Here is a 13,040-nt window from a genome sequence, read left to right on the forward strand (position 1 = left end):
TACATCTTTCTGAGACTCAACTTTCTTCTACCCACCTGCATGGAACTATACATCTTCCCCCACTCCAAAATGTACCTGTAAAAATGTTGGGCCATTTGAACATATGACACTTTTTTTGAGAATTGTCTTTACTGTAGGTGAATGTCAGTCTCTGAGAAATGCGATATATTTTGCTCATCAACCATCAAGGGTCAATTCACATTACTACCAATTCCTTCCAAATTTTCTACAACACCTATGGAGGGCAATTTAGCCAAATCTATCAAAGTTAACCCAGAAACTACACTTCTAGGAATTTACCTGACAGATACCCTTACATATGTCATAAAATATATGTAAGATAATAATTGCAGCATTAGTTGTAACATGGAGAAACTGGAAATGCCCTAAAGGCCCATTCACAGGAGAACAGTTAAATAAAGTATGGCAGATGCATAAAATAGAATCTTTGGTGGACTTAAAATGGGGAAGAGGAGCGCAAGAAGAAAAACAAAGAGATTCAAGGTCTATCATTAAAAGCAAGTTTTCACAGAGTATATAGCAAGGAGCTAGATACACAAAAATACACTTAGGTATTTCTTGCACATTCCGTAAATATCCTTGGAAATACATACAAACATTTGATAACTTTGCTTGCATTTGGGCTGGGGAATTGAACACTGGGAACACTATAACCCCTTTGGAAAACCTCTTGAATATTTAACAGTGTGAATGTGTCACCTATTCAAAAAATACATAAAATTTAAAAATAATGTAATTGCCTCAGTAATCTCTATGCTTCTTTATTTTGCAAAAGAAAAAAAAATGGCAAATACGAATTCATTGTATCCTTTATCCTCAATCTCAGTCAAACTTTCTGGACTCCCTTTCATCTACAAAGACAGTTTGAATGTCCAGGCCCAGAACTAAATATACTCAGAAGTCCTGAAACCTTGATAAAAGAGATTTTCAAAATCAAAGTGTTTTCCAGCCCTGACGGTACTTCTCACTTTTACCTGCTCAAAGCAGGGATAAGAGCTGGATTGAGGTTCTAAGGGGAGAGAAAGGGAAAATTTAAGGCAGGCAGCCTTATTCATCCCCACAGGGCTATAATGGCCTGAGGCGAAGGCAGTGAACTCTGGTTACTCTTCAGGCTACAGAAATCTCAAACCTGGCATTTATTTCCCCACTGAACTACTGCTCCAGCCCTTGTTGTGGAAGGATCAAACAATGCCTGTTGGGGTGCAGGAACTTAAGGGAGATAATAGAATGCAGTCACTGTAACATGCCCTGCAGACTCTGAACTATGATCAGATGGAGCACTAGCTGTGCCGGTCTACCTGCAGTTCCATAAAGATGTTAATCCTTACACCTGCCACTCACTCTAGAAATAATGCCCTCACATCTTCTCCCAGTCTCAACTCTTGGACAGAGGACGTCCTGCAGATCTATCATGACCTAGATCAAGTTTCTGTCAGGATGTCCCAGTCACCAATGCTCAGTTAACCACTCTTTTATTTGAGTCATCCTAGCAACGTTATTTATTCATTCAGTTACGTATAGCATTTGCGGGATGAGATCTCTCTAGTTGCTAGAAATATGCAGTAAAAATGAGTTTCCTATGTAAATGAAGGTCAGAATTGGAATCTATCACAATACTCTGAGATAACTGAGCCAATGGAGGTATGTGCAACTCTCCAGATTACAGGGGAAAGCCCACTGCTGCTGGTCTTGGGGGAGCCGATGGTTTATTCATGGAAGACATGGACCATGGAGAGTGTGAAGCACAATGGACCAACAGCATTGGGTGAGGTGGTGGTGGGGGGGGGGGGCAGTAAGAGTAAGAAGCAGGAGCCTAAACAACGGTTTCCAGATGCTGCAGATAGATTTTGAGTATTGAAAATTAAAACTGAACCTTGATTTCCTTCTAACAATTATTTTGTTCAACAACTCTAAAAAAACACCCAAAGGGGCCGCCCCCATGGCTGAGTGGTTAAGTTCATGCACTCTGCTTCGGCGGCCCAGGGTTTTGCCTGTTTGAATCCTGGGCGCAGACATGGCACTGCTTGTCAAGCCATGGTGAGGCAGCATCCCACATGCCACAACTAGAAGGACGCATAACTAAAAATACACAACTATGTACTGGGACTTTGGCAGAAAAAAGGAAAAATAAAATTAAAAATGAACAAACAACACACCCAAAACAAATGAATAAAAAATACCACAATCCCTTTCATGTCTAAAGAACAAAATAATTCATTGGAATTTTAAACTAAAAAAAAAGGCGTATCTTGAATTACATATAAACATTTTATATATAAAAAATTACATAGAAAAATTTTCTCTGTGTATGCGTTTTTTTCCACTTACACATAACTAGGCACACTGAGAATGGCCAAGTGAACATGGAGCCTGGAATGCCAACCCCAAAGCCACCTCCTAAACAGCCACAATGTCAACAGTCAATTGATGGTCATAACTTTTTAAAATACAAGAGCTTCAGAACATTCTGAAATACCTGTACTAATTAACCAGGCAGTTCTCTGTGTGGCCTTCCCCAGATGGGCATGCTCTCTTCCACAAAACTATGAACTATAAATTGTGATGGAGCCAACAAAGTAATTGATTGTCCCCATGCTCTTGCTCAGGGCACTCTTTGAGATGATTGGCAGTAATTCCAGTCCTGACTTCCCCTTGAATGCCTTAAAACTCAAGGGGGTGTGGCATTTATGGATCTGAAAGACATGATAATTTTCTCATTTCTTTTAGACTATTCAACAATTTGAAGTCTGTGAGCAATGATCCCAAGGCTCCCTCACATCCTGAGCTTCACCCTCAGAAATCTTGGGGTATGGGGGGCTTGGGTTCAAGTTAAAGAAGTGGAAAGGCTGTGAGGGAGAGTCAAAATGCAGGGACTCTCCCACTGCTCAGTTCTGCTCAGTGAATTCTTTCCTCTGTCTGTGTTGATCTTAATAGGTTTAGAGAACAGATAGGGTGGAATTGCTTTTCTGCTGGGAAGTTTTTGTCTATTTGTTTTTATCTCCAGGAGCCTCTAAAACAAAAGAGAAAAAGTATCCAGGTTCTGTGTGTGGCACATGAGAATAGCTTCTTTGTCTCCTTTGATAATTTTGAAGGGTTTCTGAGGCTGTTGCTCAGGACTCAGGCATTACAGTTGAAATACAGAGCCAAGGATGGTGATGATGGGATCCCAGACAGGTGGGAAAACACCTCGTTAACGACACTTTCCAGCACTCTCTTTCTTCCTCTCTTCCTCTCTTCCTGCATGAATTCATTTTCTATAAATTCTGTTGGGTGTTAGAAGCTTCCTCTGCCCGACTCTCTAGCGATTTGCAATTTCTGTTCCAAGGCCAGATCTACTCCGAGACCTTAGACCCGCCTGTTTTCTCTTAGTCTAGCTTCTCTAGGTCCCCGTCATTGGACTTCCTTGTTTCCCAGGTCAAATCCCACGTAAATCCCAAAACCAGTTAGCAGAGAGGTTTTGTTACCATTAAAATTGACTTCTCTCGGTTTCTATAACAGAGAGTTGCGGGCCCACCCTTCAGACAGCACCCTGCATTGCTGCAGGGAGATGAAAATGACCGCCCAACACCACACAGACCTTTTTGCTCTTTGAGCATCTCCAGCTGCTTTGGGATCCCGCATCTCTTTTCCCCTGTTTTCTTTCATCATCTACATACAGTCTTTTGGAGCGTTGGTCAAGACATCGCCAGCCCTGTCATGTGTGGAATTACAGGGGGAAAAAATCAGAAAGATTCGATTTACCACACTTCAAAGATGTCCAATATTTCCCTATCTTCTATGTACCCATAAAATTAAAAACAGACCAAAAAAAGATCAATGTTTCCTACACCTGCACTGAGGTGTAAAACTCTGAGGTAGTGAACTGGGAAGCTGCGGGTACCAACCAGGAGGGAAAAAGAGAAGCACAGCCCGAGAAAGCGGGCGTGGACGCTGCAGGCGCCAGCCAGCACTCCGCACTGTTAGCTGTTTTGGGCAGGTGGTTATTTCGGAACTAGCTTTATGCTCCACCTCGTTTTTCAGGACTGCTAAGGATTCCCGCGCCTCAAGGCCACCAAAGCGGCGCGTCTCCAGAACCTCTCAGAAAACAGCTGTTGTGCGAAGCTCATGTTGAATGAAACTCTGAAACGATTACTGTGAGAAAGGTCTGGCACTAACATAGTTTTACTTTCTTGATATTTCAGGACAGAAAATACTACGTCCCAGCTTCAAATAAGTGCAGCTATCCAGGATGCTCTGTCTTATCTCTAAAAGGAGTTGTGGTTATCTTTTGTGGTTAGAACAAATACAAGAAAAATGAACATGCTTCCAGACGCCAGAGGGAAGAAAAAAAACACCTGCCCTCTCTGAGGCTCGAACTCAGGACCTTCAGATTATGAGACTGACGCGCTGCCCACTGCGCTAAGAAGGCAACGAAAACCAACCTTTGACCGGATTCTAAAGGAATCATCTAATTTCTTTGCCCGAGCCAGGCTACTTTCTGGATTTACAGTTTTCTTGACCCAGGGTTACTAGTTCTTCGAGATATTTCCAAATATCTTTTAGTCCCGCGCTCAAAAGAGCCTCACACCTGGAAAACGGGATGTACTCACTTCTTATTTTCTATTGATGTAGATCGTCGTTCCCACAGAGGTATCGATTCATTTTTTACTGTCATTAGTCTCCTCTGTCGGAATAGTCGACCCTCACTAAATAGGATTTGGATGAATAGCTCCCAAACACGTCTACAGTCTACACTTACCTATGGTAAGCCCACATTAAGTCAAAATATCAGAAACTGACTTTGTGTCTCCATGTTTTCTTCACCTCTACGTACCCAAAATTCTATTAAAGATTTTATTCACATAATTTCATTTAGTCCAATTTAAATTTTTTTGCCATAAATCTATATATCATTATCTCCACTTTACTGATGAAACCGAGGGGCAGCAGAATCAAATCCACGGCTGCTGAGTGGTAAAGCCAGACCTTGAAAACAGATTTTGTTGATTCCAAAAAGTGTGTTTTCTCTCCTCTAGATCACGTTCTCTCCACCTGGCTTCCCCATATCACCACATTCACTCATTAAGCAAATATTTATAGAATTATGGATTCTTTAGTCCACTCAACAGACATTAGTTCACAACCTGCCATGTGCCTGGCATCTGGGTTCAAAACTTCCAAGGCAACCTCGGCTCTTTGTCCCTCAAATCCCCAGAAATATGTTTAATCATCAGTTCTCAAAGTGTGGTGCCTGGACACCTGGGGGTCCTGAGACACTTTCAGGGTATGGGTGAGGCCAGCAATATTTTCATAATAATATCAAGGTTTTGTTTGCTTTGAAAAACGACAGTAGGTAAAACTGCTGGTGCCTCCTGTGGATTAAGGCAGTGACCAAGCGGTGCTGGCAGTTATTGTGTCCATAAGTGCCAAACATTCAGGAAAAAAAATATTTTACTTAAGAATATCCTTAAAAAATATAATTTTATTAGCTCTCACCTGTGCAAATAATAATTTGAGTTCTGAACTAATCTACCTGATTTTTTTTCATGGAACACCATTTTTACTTGAAAGAGTAAGTAACAGACAAAACTATGATATATTCAGACATTTTCTTAAAAATTAAATCAGCCTATCACTTCAAAGAAAATAATTGACAGAATTTGTTTGCAATGATAAAATAATAACTATTGATTTCTTTTTATATTTCCAGCTTTTGGTGAATTGGACTTCTTGAATCTTTCTTTTCCTATAAATCTTGAAATTATAGGTCAAAAAATCCTCATGTATTATCTGTTCAGTTTTTTAGTGTGAGTCCCATACCCAAACTCCTCTCCTTGTAGATAGAAGTTATCACAATTGTCACTGAACATGCCAGTGTTCAGTCATGTGACCATCCTGATAATCAGCAGAAAGGAATTGAGAGAGGCACAGCCAAGTGTTAGAAATGTTTGACTATTAAATAGCATCAACTTATTGCTTAAGATGAAATCCATATAGAAAAAAGGAGTAAAATGTTCCCAGGAAAAGAAAACACACCATCAGAAGCACTCTCCTAAAATAAATAGCAAGTATAAACTCTAGAGCTTCAAACTATAATGCTGGCAAGGAGTGACATCAGCAAGATGGCAGAATAGGAAGCCACAAAACTTATTCCCTGGCAGAGATACTAACTTAACATCAATATATCCAAAGGTACAAAAAGCCTTTATGAGAACTCCAGAAATCAGTTAAGAAGTTGCAAGACCCCAAGCAAGAGCAAAGCCAAGAACAGGCACATTGAAATGGATAAGGAAAGCCATTGCATTTTACCCACTATAGACTTTCCTCCAAGCTGGCAGAGCTCAGCAAAATCCAGAGAAAATGTTCAACTTACTGTTTCTCCCTTGGGAAGGAAAAAGAAAAATGAGATGTATGACCAACATTCTGGCTTTTGAGGGGGAGGCTGCACAAGGGACTGGTTTCTGTCTCACTTGACTAGGAGTGCTGACAGGGGACCTTCATCCATACTTTGGATGCCTGTGGGCTGCTGAGAACAAAGGAGAGCTTGGCAGCTTGCTGCAGCATCACAGAACCTGCAGCACCACAGATAATCACCAGAGGGAGCAAGAGATTATGAGCTTTGGGTAAAGCAACTGACAAACCTCTCTATTTGGGAAATTACATGCAAGAGCTCAGCGAAGACACACCTCTAAGAGGTCTTCAGAACCTCTAGCCAGGCCTATTGGTGAAGGTCTTCCCCTATACAAATAAAGTCTATAAAGACCAGGAGAAGTAGCTTATTGAGCTACAAGAGAAAGCAGATAACTAAATGAAATCAGGAAAATGATATATTAACAAAATAAGAATATCAATAGAGAGTTAAAAACTATTAAAAAATCATAAATTCTGGAGCTAAAGAATATAATAACTGAATTGAAAAATTCACAAGGAAGATTCAACATCGGTCTTGGTCAAGCAAAAGAAAAATTGGTGAACTCAAAGACAAGTCATTTCAATTATCCAGTTAGAGAAGCAAAAAGAAAAAAAATGAAGTGAAGAAAGTCTAAGGGATTTATGAGATATCATCAAACAGAGTAAAATACACATTATGGGAGACCCAGCAGAGAAGAGAGAGAGAAAGGGGCAGAGAGCTTATTTGATGAAATATGGCTAAGAATTTCTGAAATCAGAGAAAGGAAATGGACATTCAAATTGAAGAAGCTCAGAGGTCTCCAACTAGGATGAAACCAACATATACTGAGACACATTATAATCAAATTGTCAAAAATTCAAAGGCAAAGAGAGAATATTGAAAAGAGCAAGAGAAAAGTGACGTATCACATGCAAGGGAGCTCTGACAAGATTATCAGTGGATTTCTCAACGGCAACATTACATTCCAAAAGGGAGTAGGATGAGATATTCAAAGCACTGAAAGAAAAAACCTGCCAACTGAGAATACCATATCTGGCAAAACTGTCCTTCAAAAATAAAGACCTTCCCACATAAACAAAAGCTGACAAAGTTTATTACCACTAGACCTGCCATACAAGAAATGCTAAATTGAGTCTTTCAAGTGAAATGAAAGGATGCTAGACAGCAACCCAAAAGCATAAATAGAAAGTGAAATATCTCACAAAAGCAAAAATATAAAGCTTTCTGATAAAGGTCACTATAACACTGTAATGGTGGTGTGTAAATCACTTTTAATTCTGATATTTAAAAGATAAAAGCACTCAAAAACTATAAAACTATATTAATTGATACAAAATATAAAAAGATGTAATTTGTGATATTGATAACATAAAGCAGGGGCAAGATGTAAGGAGAAGAGTTTTTGTGATATCATCAGTTTAATACAGATTGTTATAACTATAAGATGTTTTATACAATCCCCATGGAAACCACAAAATAAAAACCTACAAAAGATACAAAAAAGAAAATGAGAAAGGACTAAAAGCATGTCACTACACAAAATCAATGAAACACAAAGGAGGGCAGGCAGCAAGAGAGGAAAAGAGGGACAGAAGCACTACCAGACATAAAACATTGAACAAAACGGCAGTAGTGAGTCCTTCTCTATCAGCAATTATTTTAAATGTAAATGTATAAACTCCCTAATCAAAAGACATAGAGTGGCTGAATGGATAAAAGATAAGATCCAACTACCTGCTATCTACAAAAGACTCTCTCTAGATGTAAAAGCATAGACAGGCCGAAAGTCAAAGGATGGAAAAAGATATTCCATACAACTGGTAATCAAAAGAGAGAAGAGGTGGCCATAATTGACCTTAAGTCAAAAACTGTCACAAGAGACAAAGGAAGGACATTATATAATGATAAAAGTGTCAAGTCACCAGGAAGATATACAAATTATAAATATATATGAACGTAGTAGCAGAGCACCCAAACATATGAAATGTTGTCCAAAAAAACAATACCAAATCCCCAGCGGGGAAAAGGACGTTACTCTGTTAATGTAGGACTTTGTGAAAGCAGGAATTCTTCACGCTTCTTTGTCACAATTCAACCCAGTTTGGTTGGTCAAAAAGGCCTGTGGGGTATGGAAACTGGCAGTGGACTATCATAGACTAGGTGTCAAGGTTCTGCCCTTGGCCCCTGTGCTACCAGATATCATCACTATCACTGAGACAGAGACAAACCATATCAGAGATCGGTACTCTGTTATTGACTTGGATAAAGACTTTTTCTCAATTTCCTCTTGGTATGAGGATCAGAACTAATGTGTGTTCACATGTATACTTTCACGGGACCACAAAAATATCTCAATTCCCCTGCAATATGCCACCAGTGGGTGGGACTTGACCTTCAATAAGTCTAAGTCCCCACAAAAGTTGTAATCATCAGTTGCATTGATGATATCCTGTTAGTAGGACCCACCAAAAAAAAGAAAAAACAAGTGGCTATGGGCTGTACTTCGTCATTGACACAATGATTAGTGCCTATTGGGCTATAAATCCAAATTCAGTCTAGGGCCCAACACAGCAGGTACAATTTCTAGAGGCCATTTTGCCAAGAAACCAAAGAAGTTTCCCAGATTCAGTCAAACAAACATTGTTGGCCCTGGTGAAACCCACTAATAAAAAGGAGGCCCGGGGCAGCCCAGTGGGGCAGCGGTTAAGTTCACGCGGTCTGCTTCTTGGCGGCCTGGGGTTCGCCGGTTCAGATCCCGGGTGTGGACATGACACCACTTGGCAAAAGCCATGCTGTGGTAGGCATCCCATGTGTAAAGTGGAGGAAGATGGGCATGGATGTTAGCTCAGGGCCAGTCTTCCTCAGCAAAAAGAGGAGGATTGGTAGTAGTTAGGTCAGGGCCAATCTTCCTCAAAAAAAAAAAGGAGGCCCAACCACTAGTATGCTTCTTTGGGTACTGGAGATAACATATAGCCTACCTGGGTGCTCTCCTGGCCCCTTTAGTCAGGGTGACCCACAAAGCCACCAATTTTAAATAGGACCCTTTGCAGCAGCAAACTTCGGAAGCTGTTTAACAAGCTGTGGACCAGGCACCACCTTTGGGACCTTTGGATCCTGCTGGCCCAATCAAACTACAGGTGTCTATAATCCCCCACATACTGATTGGGTCTATGGCAGCAGGAAACTGCCACTGAGGAGGACCAGCCTCTCAGATTTTGCATGTAAGTTTCCTGAGGCAGCTGCCAGACATACCCCTTTTAAACAGCAGCTCCTTGCTTGCTAATGGACACTCATGGAAACTGAATGTTTTATGGCCAGAGCACCTCATGTGACACTGTGACCTGAACTTCTCATTCTCACTTGGGTGTTTACAAACCCTACCAATAAAATTTCATAGGCTCAACAGAGTTCAATCATCAAATAAAAATGGTACATCCAAGATCACACTTGGTCAGCACCCCAAGGGACCAGTAGACTTTATGAACAAATAGTTACCTTACACAAAAGAGAACAACTGACCCATAGGGGATGCTTTGGCTCCTCCTATGGCTTCCAGGGGCCCAAGATTCAAAGACATGCCTGCCAATGGTATGAGATGGTTTACTGATGGCTCTATAAAACTAAAAGCAAATGGAGTCTGCTGGGCTGCAGCCACCATCTGGGAAACAGATGGCCATCTTTTTTTTTTTTTAAATATTGGCACCTGAGTTAACATCTGTTGCCAATCTTCTTTGTTTTTGTTCTGTTTTGTTTCTTCTTCTTCTACCCAAAGCCTCCAAGTACATAGTGGTATTTTAGTTGTGAGTGCCTATATTCCACTTGTGAGTGCCACATATTCTAGTTGTGCATGCCTTTGGTTGTGCTATGTGGGATGCCACCTCAGCATGACCTGATGAGCAGTGATATGTCCTCACCCAGGATCCAAACCAGCAAAACCCCAGGCCACTGAAGCAGAGTGGGCAAACTTAACCACTCTGCCATGGGGCCGGCCCCAGATAGACACCTTTTGAAAGAGATTGGACATGATGTTCTGCCCAACAGGCCAAACTACATGTAGTGGTGGTGGCTGTTCAGGCCACCCCTACCACCATACCTTGCTACATTTTCACTGTCTCATGGGCCATTGCCAATGGCATAGCTATCTGGTCAGGAGAATGGCAACTAAATGACTGGATTATTAAGGAATTCTCCATGTAGGGACAAAGAATATGACTGCAGTTTGCTGCCTGGGAGGGTCAAATCTATATCACTCATGTGGACACTCATGGCAAAGGACCTTTTAAAATGAAACATGAATGAAACTCTCATGCTGATCAAATTTGTGCCCAGTGGGTAAACATCAATCATCCACTGGATATATCAACAGGCTGGAAATGAAAGTCAACCTCAGATATAAGAATGGGCCAAGGCCTGAGGGATAATCCTGGAAGATGCCAGGACCAACTACCCAGTACAATCTTGTGATTCTTGCCAATATGCCTAAATTGTCCAAAGAGGAGAATTGGGACATATTAAATGAGAACTAGAATCAACTCAGGTCTGGCAGATTAACCACTTTAGACTCCTGGCCCCTAGCCATGGGTACCTATAGTGCCTCATTACAGTTGACATCTACTCAGGCTATGATATTGCCAATCTAGTCTGACATGTGAACACTGGAACTACCATAACCACCCTTGAAAAGCACTTTTGTTTTAGGTTATCCCATTGTACTTTACACTGACAAAGGAACATCTTTCATTGCCCAAGCAACACTACAACGGGCATACTCCATGGCATTTGGTGGACCTTCCATGCACCCTATCACCCACCAGCCATGGAGCCATAAAATGAGGGAATTGCTGACTCAAACAGCAACTGAAACAGGTCACCAATCGGGCAGCCACAAACCCAGGGTCAGGTAGGCACACACAAACCCAGGCTCTTGAGCAGGCCTAGCTCCAGGTTAACTACCACAGATGCAAGAATTCAACCAACCCCAGCACCAGGCCAGCCCCTGTGGACCCAATCTCAAGGCCTGATCCCACAAACCCAGGCTCCCAGTTATTCTAGTGCCCTTCTGGCCCTCACAAACCCAACCTCCATATTAGCCCCAGGATCCAGGTTTGCCCTAGGGCCAGGCCTTCATGATCCCAGCCTCCAGACTGGCTTTCATAAAGCCAGGCTCCCAAATTGCCCCAGTACCAAACCCAGGCAACAGTCTGGTCCCCATATACCCAAGCACCAGGCCTACCCACCTCCTGATCCAGGCACCAGATCTGTCCTCAGAAGGACTCCAACAGCAAGCCCACTCATGGACACCACCAGATGGCCCACTCAGAATCTCTGGAAAGTCTGAATTGTGAAGAGTTTTGCTCTCCCAAAGTGAGCCCTCCCAAAAAAGAAATAACAAGCACCAGAGCAGAAATAAACAAAATACAGACTAGAAAACACAATAGAAAAGATCAATGAAACTAAAAGCTAGTTTTTTTAAAAGATAAACAAAGTTGACAAGCCTTTAACTAGACTAACAAATAAAAAAGAGAAGACTCAAATAAATAAAATCAGAAATGAAAGAGGAGACGTTATAACTGACACCAGAGAAATACAAAGTCATGACTTACTTAACAATAGGGATACATTCTGAGAAATGCACACTTAGGCAATTTTGTCATCGTGTGAACATCATAGAGTGTACTTACACAAACCTGGATAGTATAGCCTACTACACACTTAGGCTATATGGTCCTAATCTTATGGGGCCACTGACATATATGTGGTCCATCGGTGACCAAAATGTCATTACATGGCACATAACTGTACTATGAACAATTATACACAAAAAAACCCAGATAACCTAGAAGAAATGGATAAATTCCTAGAAACATATAATCTATTAAGACTGATTCATGAAGAAATAGGAAATTTGGACAGATCAATAACAAGTAAGGAAATTGAATCAGTAATCAAAAACCTCTCAACAAAGAAAAGCTCAGAACCAGATGGTTTACTGGTGAAATCTACCAAACATTTAAAGTAGAATTAACACCAACCCTTCTCAAACTCTTCTCAAAAATTGAAGAGGAGGGAACACTCCTAAAACTCATTTTACAAGGCCAGCATTACTCTAATTCAAAAGCCAGGTAAGGACACTACAAGAAAAGAAAATTACAGGGCAGTATTCTCGATGAATATAGATGCAAAAATTCTCACCAAAATACTAGCAAACTTAATTAAACAGCACAAGAAAAGGATCACATACTGTGATCAAGTGGGATTTATTCCTGGGATGCAAGGATGCTTCAACATACTCAAATCAATAAATGTGATATTCCACATTAACAGAAGGAAAGATAAAAATCATATGATAATCTCAGTAGATGCAGAAAAAGTATTTAGCAAAATTCAACATCCTTTCATGATAAAAACTCAATAAATCGGGTATGGAAAGAATGTACCTCAACAAAATATAGGCTATATATGACAAACCCACAGCTAACATCATACTTAACAGTGAAAGGTTGATAGCTTTCCTGGTAAGATCAGGAACAAGACAAAGTTGCTTGCTCTCAGTACTATTTGACATAGTACTGGTAATCCTAGTCAGAGCAATTAGGCAAGGAAAATAAAAGGCATCTAAATTGGAAAG

At 40.8% G+C, this 13,040-nt stretch overlaps 1 non-coding gene across 1 annotated transcript; it reads right to left on the reverse strand.

Moving 5' to 3' along the window:
* Window positions 1-4,356: 4,356 nt before the first annotated feature.
* Window positions 4,357-4,429, reverse strand: TRNAM-CAU (transfer RNA methionine (anticodon CAU)). Its single transcript has one exon. It is a non-coding gene; the product is annotated as a tRNA-Met (tRNA).
* Between the last annotated feature and the right edge of the window lie 8,611 nt (window positions 4,430-13,040).

The sequence above is a fragment of the Equus quagga genome, chromosome 15 (genome assembly GCF_021613505.1).
Source record: "Equus quagga isolate Etosha38 chromosome 15, UCLA_HA_Equagga_1.0, whole genome shotgun sequence".
Lineage (NCBI taxonomy): Eukaryota > Metazoa > Chordata > Mammalia > Perissodactyla > Equidae > Equus > Equus quagga.